This window comes from Heterodontus francisci, chromosome 5 (assembly GCF_036365525.1).
Source record: "Heterodontus francisci isolate sHetFra1 chromosome 5, sHetFra1.hap1, whole genome shotgun sequence".
NCBI lineage: Eukaryota > Metazoa > Chordata > Chondrichthyes > Heterodontiformes > Heterodontidae > Heterodontus > Heterodontus francisci.
Genome location: NC_090375.1, coordinates 30,037,189 through 30,047,584, shown reverse-complemented (window position 1 = coordinate 30,047,584; position 10,396 = coordinate 30,037,189).

Below are 10,396 nucleotides of genomic sequence, written 5' to 3'. Positions count from 1 at the left end.
TCCTAACATCTATTCAGGACTTTACCTTTGACCCAGTGGAGGCAATTTGAATAATGCACATAATCGATGCGCTTGAGCCATACAAGATTCAAGATAAGGAGTTTATTAATACATGGGCAAACAAGCCAATCTTAAAAAAAAAGCAAGAAAAGGCTAATCAACAGATTCACAAAACCTTATCCCCACCAAATTAACAGCTCAAAAGTAACCCTCAATATGAACCCTGAATGGCAGAAAATTGCAGAGTCATAGGGAAAGTGCAGGAGAGTGGTACTAAGTGATAGTTCTTTCCAAGAGCCGGCACAGCCTGATGGGTTGAATCGTCTCCTTCTGTGCTGCAAGATTCTATGACTTTAACATATGAAGGTGAAGATTACGCCACCCCAGCAAACCAGATGGTGGTGGGGGAGTGGCGTAAAATGGAGCGGGAGGCTCCGGGAGGCCTTCCCAACCCGCTCCCGCCTCCGCCCCACTTTACATAGGGCGGGGTGGGGGGGGGGGTGGAAGACGGGCTGCCCGCCCCAAGCCAATTAAGGCCCTTAAGTTGCCAATTAACAGCCACTTAAGGGCCTTTGCTAGCCTCCACGAGGATTTTACCCATGGCAAGCGGTGGTCCTGGAGCCAGGAAAGGATGCCCGGTGAAAGCTGTCAGCCTCGCTGCGCCCCAGGGGCGGGGGGGTGGGCCCTGACAATCAGACACAGGGTGCCCAATTGAGGGCCGCCCCCGCTTCCCCAACCACCCCCAGGACCAAGACGCCCCCCCACTTCCCCCAGAATGACCACCCTTGCCTTGCAGGGGCACGACTGATTACCCCCAGCGAGGCAACCCAAACTTACCTGCAGTCCTGGCTCCATGTCCTCGGCTGGGCTGCACTCCCAGCAGTGGCCACCACTCCACCACTAAAATTGCAGTGGGACATGAGTGGGCAATAACTTTTGCTACCCAATATTTGATCACTTTACTTTTTTTAACTTGTTATGGGACGTGAGCATTGCTGGCTAGGCCAGTATTTATTGCCCATCCCCAATTGCCTTTGTGAAGGTGGTGGTGAGCTGCCTTCTTGAACCGCTGCAATCCTTGGGTTGTCGGTACACCCATAGTTCTGTCAGGAAGGGAGATCCAGGATTTTGACCCAGCGACAGTGAAGGAACAGCGATCTAGCTCCAAGTCAGGATGGTGTGTGGCTTGGAGAGGAACTTGCAGGTGGTGGTGTTCCCATGCATCTGCTGCCCTTGCCTTTCTAGGTGGTAGAGGTCGCGGGTTTGGAAGGTGCTGTCGAAGGAGCCTTGGTGAGTTGCTGCAGTGCATCTTGTAGATGGTACACACTGCTGCCACTGTGCGTCAGTGCTGAAGGGAGAGAGTGTTGAAGGTGGTGGATGGGATGCCAATCAAGTGGGCTGCTTTGTCCTGAATGGTGTCAAGCTTGTTGAGTGAAACAAATGCATAGAAGCGCAGTTTGCCGCAATGGTGGAGATTAAAATTGCTGAAGGGAGCTGTGAGTGCTGAATGTTTGAGCGTTATTTTCCAGGAGGATCTGGGGACTTAACCTAGAAAGTTTAGATTTTTGACTAATTATTTTGCATTCTGCCAGCGTTCTGGCTTTCTGGCCAAAAATAATTTCTCCTGGCATTGTTACAGGTAAAACATGGAAAGAAAAGTAGTTGTATGGACTACAATAAATCAAAGTACATGTGTTAACGCCATTTGCTAAAATAAAACATAGAGGACTGTCATATGAACACATTAACTATCCATACACTACCATCATCAGCTTGACTATTTGCTCTTTTGAATGTGTCAGATAGGTTTATTTTCTTCCAGCTGGAATAAAAATCATTACACACCGCTATCATTAAAAAGTAAAGCAGGAACAGGTACTGGAAGCTAAACCTTGTGTCAATCTTGCTGAAACTCACTGAAATACATAGCAGCACATTGGAATAGCACTGTACCTGGCATCACTTCTCTATGACCTGGTATCCTTACTGGGCTAATTTTCATCTCATGAGTGTTACGTGGACAATAGATTTCCTATTGGATGCAGGCATGAGTTGACAAGATACTGAAATATATTTGCAAGTACTAGAGGGCTTTTGCTGCTTAAAGGAGCTGGAACATTAAAAGACCATGGGGCTGAATTTTACCAGCCCCTTGAAGTCGCAGGTCGCGGAGGAGGGGGGGTGGATCTGGTAAAATTCTGCAGGGAGAGGCCTGCCTCAACCCACGACGTCGAGAAGGGCCTGCTGTATATTACTGGCGGTGGGGGGACCTCAGTGCAGCCCCCCGCCATTCTGCCACCTGGTGGCAGGGGCCCTTCATCAGCATAGGCAAATTAACACTAAAAAGATGCAAATAAACTTACCTACTGGCAACAGCCGTCCCACGGCAATTTTACCGCCGCCATTCGTACTCCACACGCCTCCGGAACTCCGTATGGAGTTCTGAGGCGAGAACCTGGGGGGGGGAGGGGGAGAGGAATAAAATGTTCAGGACGGGAGGAGTGGAGGAACGGGGAAAACAATTTTGATTGGATGTGGGGATGGTGGGAAGGGGTTGAAGGGCAAAAGATTGAAGGTTGTGGCGGGTAAGTTCAGGTACGAAAAAAGCCAACTGTTGGTCATTTTGGGCAATGAAATGACCATTGTGGGGGTTGGAGAAGGGCCTCCACATCTTTATTATTTCTCAATAAAAAATTACCTTTAAATATTGAAATTAATTGCAAGGGCTTAAAGCCCTTTAAAAATGGCGCCTGCACGGTGGCACCCGACGGTGGCCTCCCCTTCTACGTCATCGGAGGGGGGGGGGGGGGTTGGTCGCTCCACCCCCTCTATTTAAATGAGCTTGCGCGTGTAATATCGTGGGGGCTCCTCAGCGGCACATCCGTGTCGGAAGACCGCTGAGTTCAAAGTGCGCCACCGTGGAGTGCGGCACGTGATTAAAATTCAGCCCCATGGGAGAGCCTGTGGACTGAACAGGAAAGCTTAAGCCTGTGGACACCTAAAACTTGCAGATCAAGGAAGGCTGAGGGATGACTGAATAGATTTTTTAAATTATGAAGGTGTTTGACAGTATAGAAGAAATAGAAAAAATGTTTCCGCTTGTGGGAGAATCTAAAACTAGAGATCATAAATGTTTTGTATTTGTTCGTGGGATGTGGGCATCGCTGGCCAGGCCAGCATTTATTGCCCATCCCTAATTGCCCTTGAGAAGGTGGTGGTGAGCTGCCTTCTTGAACCGCTGCAGTCTTTGGGGTGTAGGTACACACACAGTGCTGTTAGGAAGGGAGTTCCATTATCTTGACCCAGCGACGGTGAAGGTAGGGTATTGCTAAAGGTGGCTGAACCCCCTCGACAGCAGCATCACTGTGTCAACTTTTACAAGTTCACCAGAAGAGAGAATGCAACTATGACCCTTTACACAGATATTAAAATATTTTGAGCCAGGTGGCAACTGGCTGGTGTTTCCTATTATTCAATTTAATAATACATCTAAAGCAGCTGGTAAGGCTGATATAGCTCCTGCACAATAAGCATTGGCTCACCCATCACAAATTGCACTCACTCCACACAAGTTTTTTTTAATTCATTCATGGGATGTGGACATCACTGGCAAGGCCAGCATTTATTGTCCATCCCTAGGGAGGGAGTTCCAGGATTTTATCTGCAAAGATCAAATCAGCAAGACTACCGTTAGGGTGTTTCTAACTCCTTTTGAATTCCAGGGCAAAGGGAGTTCTAATGTTGTATATGGTGTTACAGTAAGTCATGGAAATTTATCTGCCTATGCAGGGGATGGCAGAATTTAGCAGCAGACAGGTCAGAGCTACCAGGAAAGGCAACTTCTACAGTTCAGGAAGTCTCAGCAAAGGGCTATACAGCTCCAAAAACAAGAGTTGAGAAGGATGGAAGGAGATGGTGAAGCAGATGTACACGTCCTCACTGAGGGCTTCTGTTTCTCATTCCAACCTGGTCAATATGTCTGAAAGCATCAACATGCAGGACTTTTCCATGTAGATGAGAGTGATGATGATGAATACACATGCTTTCATTTTTGCCTGCCTTGATATCTTCAGAGAACTTGCAGAGCAATCAGAGGTCAGTCTCCCCATGAAGCTGCAGTAAGTGTTCCGAGCTCACAGGATAACAGTCTTGCTTGGACTGTGTCTTTATTGAACTGCCTTCTGATGGATGCCTGCAGTGAGTGCCTCATGTAGAGATCACATGACTACAGCAAGCCAGGAGGCACATTAGTACAGTATTGCATTTCTATCCAATACATCCCCCTTTTCATGCAGAAGAAAAAATTGCATGCATTATCATTTACATTGTGAGTTGCCCAAGTGTCACACTATGCACACAACTGTTCTCATGCATTAGCAGTTTGTTATTCTCATCAGTCTCTGCACATGTATTGTACACATAGGGCTGAATTTTATGTGCACGCCACCAATTTCAGCAACGGGTGAAAAAATGGCGCCGCTGCAACCTTCCGTTTGGCGCCTCATTTAAATAGCCAAGGCGGGCCACCCCCCCCCCACCAACGATCATGTGGAGGGTGCGGGCTGTCCATCCTCGGCAATGGTGTCAGCTGCCTGTGTGTGGGCACTGACGCCATTTTTAAAGGGCTGTCAGCCCTACTGGGAAATTTAAATATTTAAAGGTAAAGTGAATTAAAATAAATAAATACATTTCTTTTGCCCCTCTCCCACTCCCCCAATAACAATTAAATTAATGATTTGCCCCCCCCAAAAACACTTAACTTTACCATCTGACCTCCCCTACAAACTGCACAAACTTTCAACTACAACCCTTCCCACCATCCCCTCCATGCATGACATTAATTTGACCCTGTTCCCCCACCACAGCACTGATAAACTTACCTCCTTCCCCCTCCACACCAGTGTGTCACCTCCTTTCCCTGGATGGGGATCCGAAGGCGCAGGAGTGCCGGAGACCAGGCTGAAGGTCACAGCTGAACATCAGGCCACGACGGGACTGTCATTAAATAAATCATTTAAATTTATTTAAATATTCAAATTGGGGTCCCGGTGCAGAGCGGGGGGGGGGGGGGGGGGGGTGTCCGCCACGAGGTAATATCGGGCCGGGCCCGCCTGGCATAAGGATGGTTGGCGGCCCTCTCCAGAGGATCTTCAGGCCCCCCTCCCCTGCTCTGCACAACAGAGCCCAATGTCTGGGGGAGACCAAAATCCAGCCCATACGCTTTAAATCGTGCTGGTCTCTTAATGGTGCACGTTGTCATTAGCTGTTCATCTGGGTGATTTTCCTTCTCCAGGGAGTGCCATTCCCATGTCACTTGTTGTTGCCACCGTAACTGTTTCATTCCATTTCCATTGATGGGGTGCTATAGACCTCTGGGACTGATGGTTGATCGATGGTCTGTGCAGATGGTGAGTTCGTATCTTCCTGATTGGCCGCCTGCAGTGAAGGAACAGCTTCTCCAGTTGTGCGTATATGCCTGCGGTTGCAACAGTATATCTGGTTGTTCACTTCCACCGCGTACGATCGAGGTGACAACTGCTCTACACAGGTCCCAAGTTGCCACTCGGGCTGACTCTTGTTGAGAGCATTGAAGGTTTGTACCCTGACTGGCTCTCCAATGCTCAATTCTGGCAATGGTTTACCAAAATAAACTTTGGCTTTCTGCCATTTCACTTTGATTTTGTCACTCACGCCTGTTACTACTTCTGGCTTCAGTAGCTTTTTTGCAAGTGCAAGAGAGTTTGGGTGAGGCCTAACATCAGTCTTTGTACCGAACTACTTTCCATGCCTTCAGTAGGTGTGTTTCTCCACTCGAGGATTGCCTTGTATACATCTGTGCTGGATTTGCTCGATTTCTTTATGATTCCTTCGGTGATTTTCACTGCCGCCTCAGCCTTTCCATTTGACTGGGGATAGTGTGGAGATGATGTATGGTGTTGAATATCTCAATCTTGTATGAAGCGGCTGAATTCTTCACTCGTGAACTGAGGGCCATTGTCGCTCATCACAATGTCTGGAATGCTGTAACAACCGAAGTGTGCTTTCAGGCATTCTACAATCTCACTGGTAGTCATTAAAGTCAGCTGGTCGACCTCCCATAGTCAGAATAGTAGCCTACGGTGACAAGATAATCAGTTCCTCTGAGAGTGAAGAGGTCTACTCCCAGCTTCATCCATGGTGTGTCTGGGATGTCATGTGTCATCAGCCGCTTTTTAGCTTAGCTTAGTACTCGTTACACGCACTGCACTGGCTGATGTGGTCCTTGATTTCATTGCCCGTGTTTGGCCAGTAGAGCACTTCTCTTGCCTTCCTCAGCCTCAAATCAATTCCTTTGTGGCTTGAATGGATGCGCTTTAGCATCTCTCATTTCAACTCTTTAGGGATAATGACTCTATTTCCTTTGTCCAAGTTGCCATCTTGGGCTGCCAATTCATCTATGTATTTTCAATATGCTGTTATGACCACAAGCATGCCCTTGATGCTTTCAGGCCATCCTTTCACCACTACTTCTTGCGACACTTGGAGAGTTGCATCTTGTTGAAAAATTCACTTGATTTGGCCAAGGCACTTGTCTGTCAGATTCAATGTCTCTGCTGGGTTGATGACTTCCAGAGCATGTCAAGCTGCAGCTGCATGTTGGATCTGGAAGATGTCACATTCCGTCGTAGCATCCTCTACTTTCTTCATAGGGAGTGCTGATGTCAACAGCATGTCAGCGATGTACATCTTTAGAGATACAGCACTGAAACAGGCCCTTCGGCCCACCGAGTCTGTGCCGACCAGCAGCCACCCACTTATACTAACTCTACAGTAATCCCATATTCCCTATCACCTACCTACACTAGGGACAATTTATAACAGCCAATTTACCTATCACCTGCAAGTCTTTGGATGTGGGAGGAAACTGGAGCACCCGGAGAAAACCCACGCAGACACAGGGAGAACTTGCAAACTCCACACAGGCAGTACCCAGAATCGAACCCGGGTCCCTGGAGCTGTGAGGCTGCGGTGCTAACCACTGCGCCACTGTGCCGCCCCTCTGTTCCCCTTCACTGTATGTTACGTCCAGATTATATCTCTGTAACCGGAGTAATATTCTTTGAAGACACCTTGGAGCAGACTTGAGCAAAATGCTTTGAAGTAGCTAGTGGTCGGACCCGACTGTCACTTTGTCTCTTCCAAGTAGGTATTGATGAAAATGTTTCCAAGCAAATACAAAAGTCAGGCACTCTTTCTCAATCTGAGCGTAGCGTTGTTCCGCTTGCGTTAACACCCTGGATACAAATACAACCAGTTGTTATTGTTACATTAGGGTTGCTCCAAGTCCAGTCTCGCTGGCACCACACTGCAGGGTAACTTCATCATTTATGTTATAGTATTTCAGCACTAGTGTTGCCATCACTAGTTGCTTGATTTTAGTGAGCGCTGCTTCTTGTTCTGTGCCCCAGTGGTACTGTGCATGTCCTCGGCAGTGAGTTGGCAACAAATTGGGCAAGAATTTTGCTAAATAGTTGACGAATCCAACAAATCATTGCACTGCTTTTACATTTGTTGGTCGCTGCATCGCTGTTACCGCTCTCACCTCTTTGGGATCCAGTACTTGGCTTCAGGCATCTTTAATTGTAATTTTTTCTTGTTCAGCTTCAGGTTCACCTGGCGAGCTCTGTCCAGCAGTCTCACTAGATTTTGATCGTGGTCAGTACTGGCTTCTTCCATTGTGTCTCCGCAATCATAAACTAGCAGATCATTCGCTATAGCTTCCACTCGGGGAAGATCACTAACTATCTCATGCTGTCTGCGTTGATACTCCTCTGGAGCTGTGGAAATGCCAAATGGCACACACAACCATCTGTCTCCCGAACAGTGTCCAGAATGTTGTTAGAAAGCTGCTGCTTTCATAAAGCTTCACTTGCCGGTAACTTCCAGATCCTTCGCTTCTAGGGTAGTGAAGATTTTTGTCTTTGCAAGTTGTGGAAAAACTCTTTTGATGATTGGCATGGGTTAGTGAGATCGCTTCAGAGCTTTATATAGATCCTTTGAGTCGATGCATACTCTCAGCTTTCCAGGTTGTTTCACTGCTACCATGCTGATAATCCATTCTGTCACTTTCTTGATTACTCCCTTCTTTTCCAGCTCTTCTATCTTGTCTTTCAGGCTGGCCTTGAGGGCAGCTGCAACTTTCCTCGGCAGATGCTGAATTGGTCTTACCCTCTCATCTACTTCGAGATGATATTCTCCAGGAAGACATCTTAAACCTGTAAATAGATCATTGTACTACTCTAGGATCTGTTCCACAGTCAATGGTTTAGTGTGCTGCGACACGTTGCAAAACTCTTTTTACAGGTTGAGTGTCACCAGTCCAAGCTTTAGACTTGCTCCGGCTGAGATGAGTGGCTTTTGCTTGCCGTCTATGATCTGGAATGCCAGATCTTCGTTCTTGTCATTGCATTGGGCTCTCAGAGTAATTTCTCCTTTCAGCACACGTATTGTGCCATCATAGAGCCTCAACCTAGTTTTGAGGGCTTCATTTTTGGATCACCATGTTGAGCCACTTCGCACAGGTCTGTGAAGGTCATGATGTTGCATGATGCACCGGTGTCTATCTGACACTTTATGTTGACTTGATATTCTCCTTCTGCAGTCATCATTCCAACAGTCACAAACCATTTATCACCTATCGACCTGACTGAACCAACCTGTTGTATGTTGTATAGTGATTTGCCAGAATCTTCAGCTGATATCTCTCCAGTGACCATCTGTACCTGCTTGTTGTGCTTCCTTCTAGCCAAACACCTATGTGCCGAATGATTTGGCTTCTTGCAGTGAGAACACTGCTCTCTCCACCCTGGGCATGCCTCTTTTCCTTTATGTGATGCCCTCCGCAGTATTTGCATCCTGCCCTTTGTCCATGATCTTTCTGCCCTTTCGGGCTGGAATGTCTATCAGCATGATGCAAGGCCTGGTCTGTTCTGCCATGAATATGCTCTAGATGCTGATTTACAACCTCAGTGCTTCTGCACATTTCGATCATTTTTCTGAGAGTAAGTTTTTCCTCTCTCAGTAGACGTGCTCGCACTGTGGGATCTCTTATGCCTAATAAAATTCTGTCTTTATTTAGATCATCTTTTAGTTATGCAAATTCACAGGATTCTGCGAGCTGTGTTAATGCAGTCACATATTTATCAATGGAATCTTTTTCACCTAGGGCCCTAATATTGAACACATACCATTCATAAGTTATGTTCACTTGGGGTTCAAAGCGTGCCTTCAAAGCTTGCAAAATTTCTGCTTTTTTTTTATGTTCTTCAGTGAGATTTAGGGTTAGTACATTTTGTAACAGTCTGTCCCCAATTGTGATAAAAGTGTAATTACTCATAGCTACTCTGGTTTGTTAATTAAATCTGTTGCAATTCCATAATTTTGCCATTGTGAGTGGAAAAACTGCCGTTTCTGCTTCATATCAACTTTCATTTCAACCAGGGCCAGAAGAGGAAGATTTTCAGCCATTGTGCCTTACTCAGTGTTTACAGTGCTTCTTTGTCCCTTTTTTTGTGGCTTTTGTCTGCACTGATAGCTGCTGGAGGGCACAGAGTGTGAAGAAGGGAGTTTGGTAAGTGAATGGATTTTAAGAGTTAATATCTCTCAAGTCTAGTTTTTGTTTTGTTTACATTTAGTAATTAACTGAAATTACTGTTTAAGTTAAGAGGCAAGTTAAGTTTCTTACAGTTTTAAATACGTGTATACAAGCTCTCTGAGAGTAGCTGTAGCTGGTTAATTAGGTAGTTGGCATAAACTGGTTTCTGAGCTCTAGCAGAGATCTAGCAAAGCTGCCACATTATTGTTTTCAGAGAGTATAAATCAGGGTTATCCAACCTTTTCGGGCAGAGGGCTACATTGCAATTTTTGCTTAGTCTGGGGGGCCGGTGAGCAAATTTCGAAAGATAAAGGCATTAAAAATGTATCTTACTAATAAAAACAACAACAAATGTGCATTTTTGTGAAGAAGCTTTAAATGAGAAAATTAATTTATTGAATTACTTTCTCGTCACTATATTGAAAACTGATTTAGTAGCATACCTGGCATTGTTTTTGCTTTAATAAGCAATCAATCTCTGCCCGCACACTTGATGTAGCAACGCAGAGTATTCTGGATAGAAGTCCACCTTTCAGGAGATACCTTTATGTCTCTTCCCCTCGCCCCACGCTCTGTGTGTGTGTGTCTCATTCTCTCTTCCCTTCCCCCTCCCCTCTGGGACTAGGGGATACAGATTGAAAGTTTTGTGCAAAAGATGCAGGGGGAATATGAGGAAGCACTTTTTTTATGCAGCCGCTGGTAATAACCTGGAACTTGCTGCCCACAAGGGTGGTGAAAGTGGAGACAATCAATAACTTCAAA